This window comes from Alosa sapidissima, chromosome 8, assembly GCF_018492685.1.
Source record: "Alosa sapidissima isolate fAloSap1 chromosome 8, fAloSap1.pri, whole genome shotgun sequence".
In the NCBI taxonomy this organism is placed as follows: Eukaryota; Metazoa; Chordata; class Actinopteri; order Clupeiformes; family Clupeidae; genus Alosa; species Alosa sapidissima.
In genome coordinates, this window is record NC_055964.1 from 9,924,536 (window position 1) to 9,936,921 (window position 12,386).

Consider the following 12,386-nt stretch of genomic DNA (forward strand, 5'->3'; position numbering starts at 1 on the left):
CGCGATGGTCTGTCATTTTTAAAAAGTGGGTCGCCAGAAAAAAAGTTTGGAAAACACTGAGAACGGGGCAGCAATAAGATTCTCTTTATTGTCACTTCATGTGGTCTCCTATCCAGTAATGACCAAGGGCATGACTGCTTAGCTTTTGAGTAAGACTATATGGACACAGGTAACAAAGCGAGCCACGGACTTTAAAGATTACCTCTCCAATACGAAGCATTTGACAGATTTGTTTCACCCTAAACAGCTCTGATGTGTCGGAATTGTTTCGAAGCTGCGGAACAATTCGGCACAATTGCTTCGAACGTTTCAGTGTTTCATAAAGCCTCGCTTTGCCCATCCCTACTTCCTGGGCTGTGTGCATAACAGCTTTTGTCACTGAAAAAGAATAACATTACATATACAGGTGCTGGTCATATAATTAGAATATCATCAAAAGTTGAGTTATGTCATTCAAAAAGTGAAACTTTTTATTTTTCTTTCCACACTGATATATTTCAAGTGTTTATTTCTTTTAATTATGATGATTATAATAACTGACTAATGAAAACCCCAAATTCAGTATCTCAGAATATTGTGAAAAGGTTCAATATTGAAGACACCTGGTGCCACACTAATCTAATTAACTCAAAACACCTGCAAAGGCCTTTAAATGGTCTCAGTCTACTGTAGTTCTGTATACAATTACAGAATCATTTCCTAACTTTCCATTTTAAAAAGCATGTCTACTGTTTTCAAATATCGGCTATCATTTGACACTATTTGGTTGATATATTTAGTAGGCCTAGTAGCCTATAAAACAATTTGTGTTAGCACTGCTCTGTCGTTAATGTTGCATTTTGAAACTGTGTGAAAAACACTGAAGAAAAATAGCTAACCAAGCATCCAAACATTTATGTTATGTTTACTTACTTGCTTTTTCCTGTTAAAAGACTTTCCCAGCTTTCCCTTTTCTTTTGTTCATTGCTCTCTAGCTTGGTCCTCTGCTTTGGCCATGCACCTGTGTGTTTCCTTTTCTCTGTTATGTAACCTTTATGTACCTTGTCTGTTTGTTTATACCTTTATAAAACTGTAAAGCGTCTTTGAGTGTCTAGAAAAGAACTATACAAAAATAAGTCTTAAGCCTCAAACGCATGTAGCAAATGTAGGCTTACTGTTGGACAAATACTCAGATAAATAAATAAATGTGTTCAAATTATATATAGCTATTATTTATTTTAATCATAGCCAATTCAAACATGGGAGGAAATATAAACTTCCAGACATTAAAGGACACACTCCATTCTCACGTCTCCTCTATCTCCATAGCCTACATCTGTCTGTGTCTTTGTTAGGACCTCTATCAGAGTGGTAGAGATCCACACCATTGCTTAAAAATGTCACAGGGCCACATCAAGTTTTTGTTCCTCATTCAGACTGTATCCATCCATCTAAATATGTGGCAGTAGCCTACAGGTCAATCTCAACTTGTAGACATTTGTGTTTAATAAAAATCCAGCTACGGCTACTGTGTGTCAGCTAGTTTTCCTGACACACACAACAGCATGGAGTGGTCAGTGAACGTCTGCTGTCCCTACCAGGGTGAGCTGCTCCCCAGAGCGCTGCCTCCCCTGATCATCACTGAGTTCCTGCTGGGCGTCCTGGGCAACGGCCTGGCCCTCTGGGTCTTCTGCTGGCACATGAGGCCCTGGAAGAGCAGCACCGTCCTCCTCTTCAACCTGGCCCTGGCCGACTTCCTCCTCAACGCCGTTTCGTGCCAGCTACTACCTCTACGGACTGGACTGGAGGTTTAGTGATGCCTTCTGTCACATCTTCTGCCAGAATGTTCTACTGTTTAACATACTGTACATGGTTTACTGAAATACAGTATATGTAGACCTAACATCTGATATGTATCTCATAAAAGAGGGGCATGAAAAATAAATAAAATCATTGTGGAGATTCAAGACACTTGTATGTGTTGTGATGAAATGTGCTAGCTGGGCTAGAGATGTGTTAATGGTTTCAGTCTGTCAATGTCCTCAAGATCGTAGACTCTCAGAACCAGCTACCAGATCCCTACATGTTTATGGTGTGGTACATGTGAGGTGATGAGATGTGATGTGGATGAGTACAGATGATTGAGTGTCTGTCCAAAACCCAGGGTAGGAAGAGTGTGCAATTCTAAACAATCAGATATTCAGCACCCATAGCCAGAATTCAATAGTTTCCATTTCATAATAACCATATTGTTTGTAACATGGGGTGCAGATAAGGCTGTTGCTCTTTTAAACTGTTCTTTTTCCATTCATCAAAAATAGTGGCACTCTGGCAAAAACAAAAACTTACCTGGCAGGGGTGATACAATGATCAAGAAGGTTGTTTGCCCAGGGCGAGGCTCGGCCACTGTACAGCCGGTCATGCTGACCCCTGCGAATTCCTCAAATGTGGGAATCTCGACTGCACAATTTCTGGTAGTGGGGGACTGTGTTCACACTCTCCCCTGATTTTTTGGGGGGCAGCCCTGGCCTACTGGTTAGCGATTCGGACTTGTAACCAGAGGGTTGCCGGTTTGAACCCCGACCAGTAGGAAGTGGCTGAAGTGCCCTTGAGCAAGGAACCTAACCCCTCACTGCTCCCCGAGTGCCGCTGTTGTAGCAGGCAGCTCACTGTGTGGGAATTAGTGTGTACAGTACTTCACCTCACTGTCTGTTCACTGTGTGCTGTGTGTGTTTCACTAATTCACAGATTGGGATAAATAAAAAGACCAAATTTCCCTCACAGGATCAAAAGAGTATACTTATACTTAAAAAGGGGAAGAATGTGTTATCTGTACCAAAAGGTGCTGTTGTTGTGTGAGACCGCAATCTGTATCTGCAAAATAAAGTGTCAGGTATATTTTCATAAGATCAGACAATCTCAGAACCACCTGCCAGATCCCTATGTGTGTGGTGTGGTACAAGTGAGGTGATGAGATGTGATGTGTTTGTGGATGAGTAGCCTACAGATGATTGAGTGCCTGTCCAAAACCCAGAGTATGAAGAGTGTGCAATTCTAAACAATCAGATTCAGCACCCATATAGCCAGAATTCAATAGTTTCCATTTCATAACCATATTGTTTATAACATTGGGTGCAGATAAGGCTGCTGCTCTTTTAAGCCTAACATTGTCACTATTTATGAAGGTTTGTGGGCAATTTGACATTCTTAGCTTAACCTGAACATAGGCCTAATAGGTAGGCCGACATTTATTTATTTTTGAAGTTTGAGAAATATTCTGTGTCAATCCCTGCAAACCACGTAGATTTTGTTCATTTTGTTGTTTGTCTTCAGGTAAATTTTCTAACATTGTGCCTTTCTTTTATACAGATAAATGACAAATTCAGACGGATCTCTACATTCATTCATTGCACAACTGGACCAGTTGCCATTGCTTTAAAAATAAACAATGCTTTCAGAAAATTTAAATTGCTGTGTGCTTTTATTCAGACAGAAGTGAAGTAAGTTGCTACTGTATAACTTAAGGTGTGTTGCTAAAGCAGCCATAATGAAATGAAGGTGTCATTGTTTGGATACTTACGTGCTTTTTAATTTCACAGACTACAACTACCAAGCTGGAATCAAAGCACATCGATTCCCCTCTCACACCCTGCACGCACTTAAAACAAAATAAACAGGCGTCTCAGTCTCACGCATACACGTATAGGCAAAACTGTATCAGACCGGTGTAACGTTGGTAAATCTTCCATTGCACAGAATGATTTTTGTAGCACGTGCAACAAATGACAGTCGAAAGATACAATTACAGTGCTGCTATCAATTTGCTTGGTATAACCGCATTTATAGTTTTCTACAAATGCAATCAATCAAATTGGCCTCCATCACTCAACCAATGCTAAAGGTAACATTACCTAGGTCCTTATTGATATTATAAGATTAACGTACCTGCAGTAAAAACCAAGCATGTTCGATAAACATCCTCAGATTTATTTCGGCTTCAAGAAGAAATGGGAGTTACATTTCATGTGAACATCATCCTATCCTTATTAGACGTTCTCTGCGGTAAACTACAGTCCTTGTAAGCGTCCATTGTTTTTTCAACCCACTTTTAACTTCCAACAAAATTACGTCTCACTGCAACGATGCGCCATCTAGTGGACAAACGACTACTTATCCCCAATACTGGAAATGTAGCCATGATGATGATGAATATTTATTTTGTTTTTTTTTAATCCTACTGAATTTGTAATTATGTATCGGCCATTCTAATACCGATAGTATGTGGGTGCCTGTGTGTGTGTGCATGTGTATATGTGTGCACCGCCATCTACAGGCCAATGAGTGTACAGTCACTAAATGTACACATAACCTAATTTTTTTTAGACCCCCCCATGGATGAAATTCTACGAAACTTGGCATACCCCCAGAGAATGCCAGGTCAATCATACACATAAAATTTGGTGCAGTTCTGAACATCTTAACTGAAGATAGGGGCGATTAAAGCAGAATAATATTGCATTTTCATTTTTTTCCGGGGGGGTGCAAATCACAAATGAGTGATTATGGGCCAGGTTGATGTGGGCCCTTGAGACCACCATACCATAAAAGATTCTTCATCCTCAGTGCCACGGTTCAGGTAGTTATTTAGGAAAAACTGCTTTTTTTGCGTTTCGGGAGGCCCAGCACGGGGGGGGGGGGGGGGGTTAGTGGCCCCCGTGGACGAAACTAAATTTTTCCGTAAAAGTCTAGTGGGGCTACATACCCACCAAATTTCATGTGCCCTGGTGGTTCGGTGTTCCGGGGGAAAAAAAAAAAAAAACCCTTTGACAATCCCTATATGACCGCTTCGCTAGCGGCGGTCATAATAATACATGCATGGGTACTGCACCAGTACTGCACATTGCACAATGAATAGTGTTATAGCAGCCAGCTAGCAGGAAAGTCTTCCTGCAGTGTTCAGTCCTACAACTATCACTCTGGGACTGAAGGTGCATGTGGTTTCTGTGTGATAAGTTCTCTGTGAGCGATTTAACAGAGAAGACTGGGTGTGAATTTGGATGCACATTTTGTGTCTGTCTGCCCTATTGGGTTAACAAGAACTTGAAAGAGCAATATTCATAAAATAAATAATAATGTACAATAACTAACTACTATAATAACTAACAGTAAAACTATGTTTTAAAACATCCCCACATGATATGAATGATCCTATGTCTGCTGAAGCCTACAAGGTTACAGTATGTTATTCTTAGTACCTACTTGTCTGCTGGTTCGATCCTGCATCTGCTTGTCGGCTCCAGTTTCCTGTATCTGTAGGTTCTTGAGAAAAATGTTGTAGATTCATTGCTGTAGATTCCCATCTCCATGTGACTCTACACTTTCAAGCTTTAAGCAAAGGCAACAGATGTACAATATGTTTCACAGAGACAACTGAGCAGTGACCCTACCTCTCTAATTTTCCATCATTTAATATGCTAGGCCAAAGAGGAAGTCTCTTTTACACTTACACTTTTTCCATTAGCTATTAAACTTGAACCGGTTAACTTAGAAACTTCATTCAAACGTTGTAACATTTAAAAAAAACAAGCTTTCTACTTTCTATTGGGCATTATGACATCATAAAGGGTTGTTAACACTGATTTGCACCTGTTCCAACTGCAATCTGCTCAACTAGGCTCCATTTCTCTCTGTATCTTATGGAGTGAGAATTGTCTCAAAATGATTTAAATATATATAAAAGTATATATACATATACATACATTTATAAATATCCAAATACAAAATACAAATATAAAAATGTGACATACAAATAAATTTACATAAATAAACGTGTCTTTGTAAATATATTTTTGAGATTTGAAAATAAATATGCTTGACTTTGTATGTGGAATCTGCATTTGTGAATCTCCTTTTTGCTTTTATGTCGATGACGTAATTTTGAGACATTCCTACTGCACACCAAGATCCACAAATAAATACCACTAGATTTGAATGCGAAGACACCCTCCACTGAACAACCAGCAGATGGCAGTGTTGTACAACATGTCTGTTATCAACTGATAGCAACTGAATCTTTCCGACGCTGTTTTCCCTAGTTCAGTTCAGTGAAGTGGTCTATGACTAGCAGGATTAACGACATGGAAGACACTGGATTAAATGGATAGGTAAGTAATAACAACTAGCCAGAACGATTTATTATCGGTTTTGATGTGTAGTGCCGTTTTTAATTTCATAGACTGTATAAATAAGTCAATTTAGTCAGCGTACAGCTGCTAACATTAACAGCTAGCTAAACAGCTGGTGCCTGTTCAGCTATGTTGGTGCCTGCACAAAACACATTAAGTTAAGATTTCCCTTAAAATCCGATTTAGGGCCCCCTTAAAATAAAATGTAGTTTTCCCTAAAGTTATTGTGTCTTGCAACTCAAGTGACAGGCTGTGTTCGTGTTCGCTGTTTTACAGATGTTGCAGATCTTATGTTACAGATGTTAACATAGCTTCTAGGTTAACATAACGTGAGAGCCAGCTCAGCTGAGATCGCTATCTGACAGACTGCCATTAGCCTAATGTCAATATTGCTAAATGGACTTATTTATACAGTCTATGAAATTAAAAATGGCACTACACATCAAAACCGATAATAAATCGTTCTGGCTAGTTGTTATTACTTACCTATCCATTTAATCCAGTGTCTTCAATGTCGTTAATCCTGCTAGTCATAGACCACTTGACTGAACTGAACTAGGGAAAACAGTGTCGGAAAGATTCAGTTGCTATCAGTTGATAACAGACATGTTGTACAACACTGCCATCTGCTGGTTGTTCAGTGGAGGGTGTCTTCGCATTCAAATCTAGTGGTATTTATTTGTGGATCTTGGTGTGCAGTAGGAATGTCTCAAAATTACGTCATCGACATAAAAGCAAAAAGGAGATTCACAAGTGCAGATTCCACATACAAAGTCAAGCATATTTATTTTCAAATCTCGAAAATATATTTACAAAGACACGTTTATTTATATAAATTTGTATGTCACATTTTTATATTTGTATTTTGTATTTGGATATTTATAAATGTATGTATATGTATATATATCCTTTTATATATATTTAAATCATTTTGAGACAATTCTCACTCCATAGTATCTCTCTCCATTCAACAAGAATACAAGGCACCTTCCATCCAACTGTCTATCACCCATCCACTTCAAACCATTCATTCATCCATTAAATTACCTGTCTATCAATATCCATTAAACTATCTACCTATACATTTAACAATTTGTTTATCAATATTCATTATACTATCTGTCTATCAACATCCATTAAACCATGTCAACCTATCAACCACCATAGCAACCAACATGACTACTACCCTAGCAACCAGCATAGCAACCACTTTATTTGGCATACTGCAGTAACCAACATTTGTACCCTATCAACACCCTAGCGACCACCACTATTGTACCAACCTAGCAACCACCATAACAACCAACATGATTACCCTAGTAACCAGCATAGCAACCACTTTATTTGACATAGTAACCACTATATGTACCCTAGCAACACCATAGAAATCATTTTAATTACCCTAGTAACAACCTAGCAACCACCATTATAATGTCAACCTAGCCTGATTACCCTAGTAAACAACATAGCAACCATCTTAATTACCATAGCAACAACCTAGCAAATACCTCTTTATTTGGCTTAGCAACCAACATATTTACCCTAGCAACACCCTGGCAACCATCTTAATTACCTTAGCAACAACTTAACAACTACCAACTACTAAACTAATGTCAGCCTAGCAACCACCATAACAACTAACATGATTACCATAGCAACCAGCATAGCAACCACTTTATTTAGCATAACAACCACCATATGTACCTTATCAACACTCTAGCAACCATCTCAATTACCCTAGCAACAACATAGCAACCATTAAAATATTGTCAACCAACATGATGACCCCAGCAACCAGCATAGCAACCACTTATTTAGCATAGCAACCACTATATCTATGCTAGCAACCATCTCAATTACCCTAGCAACAACCTAGCAACCACCACCATAATGTCAACCTTGCAACCACCCTAGCAACCTTGCAACCATCATAGCAACAGCTTTATTCAGCATAGCAACCACTATGCTCTCAATTCCTTTTATGCCCACTTCGAGGCCTCCAACAACACCACGACTACCAGGTTTACACCCTCGCCAGATGAACCCCCTCTCAGTGTGACAAAGGGAGGTGACGCTCACACTGCAGTAAAAATAACCCCCGCAAAGCAACAGGTCTTGTCCTCAAGGATTGTGCATGCCAACTCTCAGGGGTCATGAACACCTCCCTGTCTCCCATTGTACCAACATGCCTCAAGACGTCTACCATCGTCTCCATGCCAAAGGCCCAGACAGTGTCCAGTCTCAACGACTACTGTGCAATTGCACTCACCCTAATAATAATGAATTCTTTTGAGAGGTTGGTAATGATACATATCAAAAAGACCATAAACCTAACATCTGGCTCTCACCAGTATGCCTACAGGCAGAACCACTCCACAGCTGATGCAATCTCTGTTGTGATCCACTGGGCCCTCACACACCTGGAGACGAGTGACTCATGGATTTTGGTTCTGCCTTCAATACAATCATACCACAGACACTGGTGAACAAATTGACAGGACTCAGACTATTCCCATCACTCTGCAACTGGATTTTGGATTTCCTGACTGACCCCAGTATGTCAGGTTCTACAATATCACATCCTCACCCATCATCCTCAACACTGGCTCTCCCCATGGCTGTGTCCTCAGCCCACTACTCTACATGCTGCTCACTCACGACTGAAGAGCTCACTATAACGATAATTACAACAACCTCATAGTAAAGTTTGCAGACGAAACAGTAGTGCTATGACTCATCAGCAATGGGGACGAGTCGGCGTATAGGCAGGAAGTGAATAGACTGGTGCTGTTGTCACAGGCGGAGGGCGCTATTGCCTCCTTAACCCAATCTCTAGCAGTGGGGAGAACACTCTACTCCTCAATAATGCCAAGAGTCCGAGAAATATATTAAAAACCAGTATTTTATTAAGTTACATATAAAAAGAGCTAAATGCTAAAAGTCCCATCGACCAAATGAGCTCCCCTCCCAGTGTTCGAATGTCCAGCACCCCCAATGAGCCGGCGGCCAAGTCAGCGGAAGCAACTTTGCCCAGTGGTCGGCTCCTCCGATCGGAACAGGTCCCGCCGTCAGCAGACCTGCGTCCCAGTGGCAGCTGTTTGGTGGCAGAACAGAGGCTACTTAGTGAACGCAGCTAAATCCCTCCTATAGACCCCAGCCCATCCGAGTAACAAAAACACAATTCACTGCACCAAAATACACACAGTTCATCACACGTTACATAAGGCCGATCATAAGCACAGAAATCCAACCACTGCAATCCACACCACACGGCTATTATACGACTTGGACTCGGGCTGTAGGCAAAGGGGGGGGGGGGAGGGTGGAGTTTAGCTACAGTTCATGAGGTAGTCAGCTACAACGGGCAGACAGCAGGAGCAGAGAGGTAAGGACACAAAGGCCGTAGCCGGGTGGCGCTAGGCAGGGAGTGCAACCAGTCCAACACAGTTCTAAACAGCACCAAAAATGCAGTCAAGGGGGCCAGGGGATAGGAGCTGCTAGGTAGGGACAGTCAATAATGCAGTGCAGTAGCACCAGAGTTATAGAAAGGCCTATGGCCCAGCAATGGGCATTCAGGAGGCAATTAACAAATACTTAGCTCTGCGAGGGGCGGACGCTTCCACCCCTCTGACATCCAATGACGGTTGAACACACAGTCGGCCGCCGTTGAACAGGGGACGAGCGGAGTCTGTAGCCTACTTGATAACTGGAGGCGAGTTGTAAGCCGTAGCTTCACTTGATAACTGGAGGCGTGTAGTCCGTAACTCACTTGTTAACTGGAGGCGTGTAGTCCGTAGCTCACTTGTTAACTGGAGGCGTGTAGTCCGTAGCTCACTTGATAACTGGAGGCGTGTAGTCCGTAGCTCACTTGATAACTGGAGGCGTGTAGTCGCGTGTAGTCCGTAGCTCACTTGATAACTGGAGGCGTGTAGACCGTAGCTCACTTGATAACTGGAGGTGTGTAGTCCGTAGCTCACTTGATAACTGGAGGCGAGTGTAGTCCGTAGCTCACTTGGAAACCGGCGAGTAAGCCGCCTCTAATGCAGGAGAAGAGAGGGTAGGCTCAGGAACAATAGCAGTAATCACCGCACAGCAACAAGCAGAGGGTAGGCAGAAAACGGGTACTTAGTTCTGTGAGGGGTGGACGTCTCTACCCCTCGGATATCGGCCTGGACAGCGCCTGGACAGACCGGCAGACTTGCCCGAAAGGCTTGATAACTGGAGGCGAGTGAAGTCTTTGGCCGCGGCTCACACTCAGCGTTCACACGCTGCTGTCGTGTCGTCTGTAGCTCGCCCTCTCTTTGGGACTCCAGCTCCGCTGCTTGTCACGTCCTTCTCCAAAGGCTACTTCGCCACGACTGAGAGTGGCCACCCTAGAAAAAGCCCAGTCCCCCCCCAAAGTACCAATCACCGAACCCACCGTTCCCGCTACACACCTGTGTCTAATTAATCTACACCTCAAGTGCCAATCACCCAAAACCATTCCCGCTACACACCTGTGTCTGATTTGTAAACACTGTGTGCTTAAGGGGGCTGCCATCTTGGCCTAATAGTGTTCCACCCCAAAACCAGTCCCCATGGAATTCCAGATGCCATTTTAGTTCCCACCCTGTGACACTCTCCCCCGCTAGATTAGTTCTAGTCCCGAGAACTAAAGGTTACGATCCCCAGTTTCCATACCTCTCAGGTGGTCTCCCCTGTGTGTGCCTCTGGGATCGCCGGAGCTCTGGGCCAGATTCTAGCCCTCCAGGTGGTTGGTTCGACCCCACCTGTGCCCACGCCCACCCCATTTGAGGCAGGGAGGAGTTTTGCTGTTTCTCTGCAGCCCCCTCCCTAGCATGGGGATAATGTGGACATGGCCGCAGTAGGTTTCGATGTAGTACCCGCTCTGGGCCCGGCTTCCCTTCTGGTCTCACAACATAGACAGGTCTGTCAGCTTGGCGAGATCGCACAACATAGGGCTGGGGTTCCCATCGGTCGCTCAATTTCCCTTTCCCTTGCCTCCGGTTGTCCCAGACCAACACACGTTCCCCAGGTAGCAATGGGGCCTCCCGCGCCGTCTTGTCATAGTGGCTTCGATTCCTCTCCGCAGCCACCCCCAATTTCTCAGACACTTTGCTGTATGCATATCGGAGCCGCTCGTGGTGTTGCATCACCCATTCGGAGACGCCACTCACCCCATCTGATGGCGTGGTCCCCAGGAGTAGATCCAAAGGTAACCGTATGTGTCTGCCGAACATCAAATAGCTGGGTGCATAGCCTGTAGTTGCATGAACAGAGTTATTGTAGGCATGGAGCAATGCTGGAAGGTGTTCCACCCACCTATTCTGCTGTTCTGACTCCAAGGTCCCCAGCAGATTCAACAGCGTCTGGTTAAACCTCTCACAGCCGCCGTTACCCTGGGGGTGGTAAGGTGTAGTGCGGGTCTTGCGACAGCCGTACAACTGGCATAATTCCCGGATGAGGGCGGACTCGAAATTTGGCCCCTGGTCAGAATGAAGGACCTCGGGGCAGCCAAATGGCTGCAGGACTGCGTTCCACAGAACCCTTGCGGTTGTGAGAGCCGTCTGATCAGTTGTAGGAACAGCCCATGCAAACTTGGTAAATAGGTCAGTAATGACCAAAATGTTCTGGAACCTGTCCGTGGGGCGACTAAGCGTCAAAAAGTCAGTAGCCAGCATATGGAGCGGAGCCTTAGGCTCTAGGGGGACTAGGGGGGCTCTAGGATCCTGTTTGGCCTTACGCAGCATACACCTCGGACATCCCTGAACAAAGTGGCATACTGAGGCCTCCATTTGCGGCCAATAGAAAACCCTTCTCACCAAAGACAATGTCCTCTCCTGACCCTGGTGGCCCGACTGGCCATGATATGCCTCCAGCAATGGGCGGACCTGGTTCTGGGGGACCACAATTTGATAATTTAGCTCCTGGGTCAGGGGGTCTTGAACAGTGCGACAGATGACCCGCCGCCGCGCCGCTGCCACATGCGAACCAGTCAGGTGCTGCCACTGCGTCCGAATTGTAGCATGCTCAAAGCATAAACTTTAATGCACAACATTGCGTTTGGTTAGCCTCTACAGTGACAAGCATTAGTTTATTCGTATTGATTTATTTTCATTACTATGGAACCATAAAGGAAGAAAGACATGAGGGAAAACTTTATTCTGATCACTCCTGATCAATCGTTATTTGTAAAAAGGATGCTATCCCATTCTTAGTATA

General features: G+C 43.5%; 1 non-coding gene across 1 annotated transcript; it reads left to right on the forward strand.

The window, feature by feature from the left end:
• Positions 1 to 2,320: 2,320 nt before the first annotated feature.
• On the forward strand, positions 2,321 to 2,485 carry LOC121716193. The gene has a single exon (XR_006033787.1). It is a non-coding gene; the product is annotated as a U1 spliceosomal RNA (small nuclear RNA).
• The last annotated feature ends 9,901 nt before the right edge of the window (positions 2,486 to 12,386 follow it).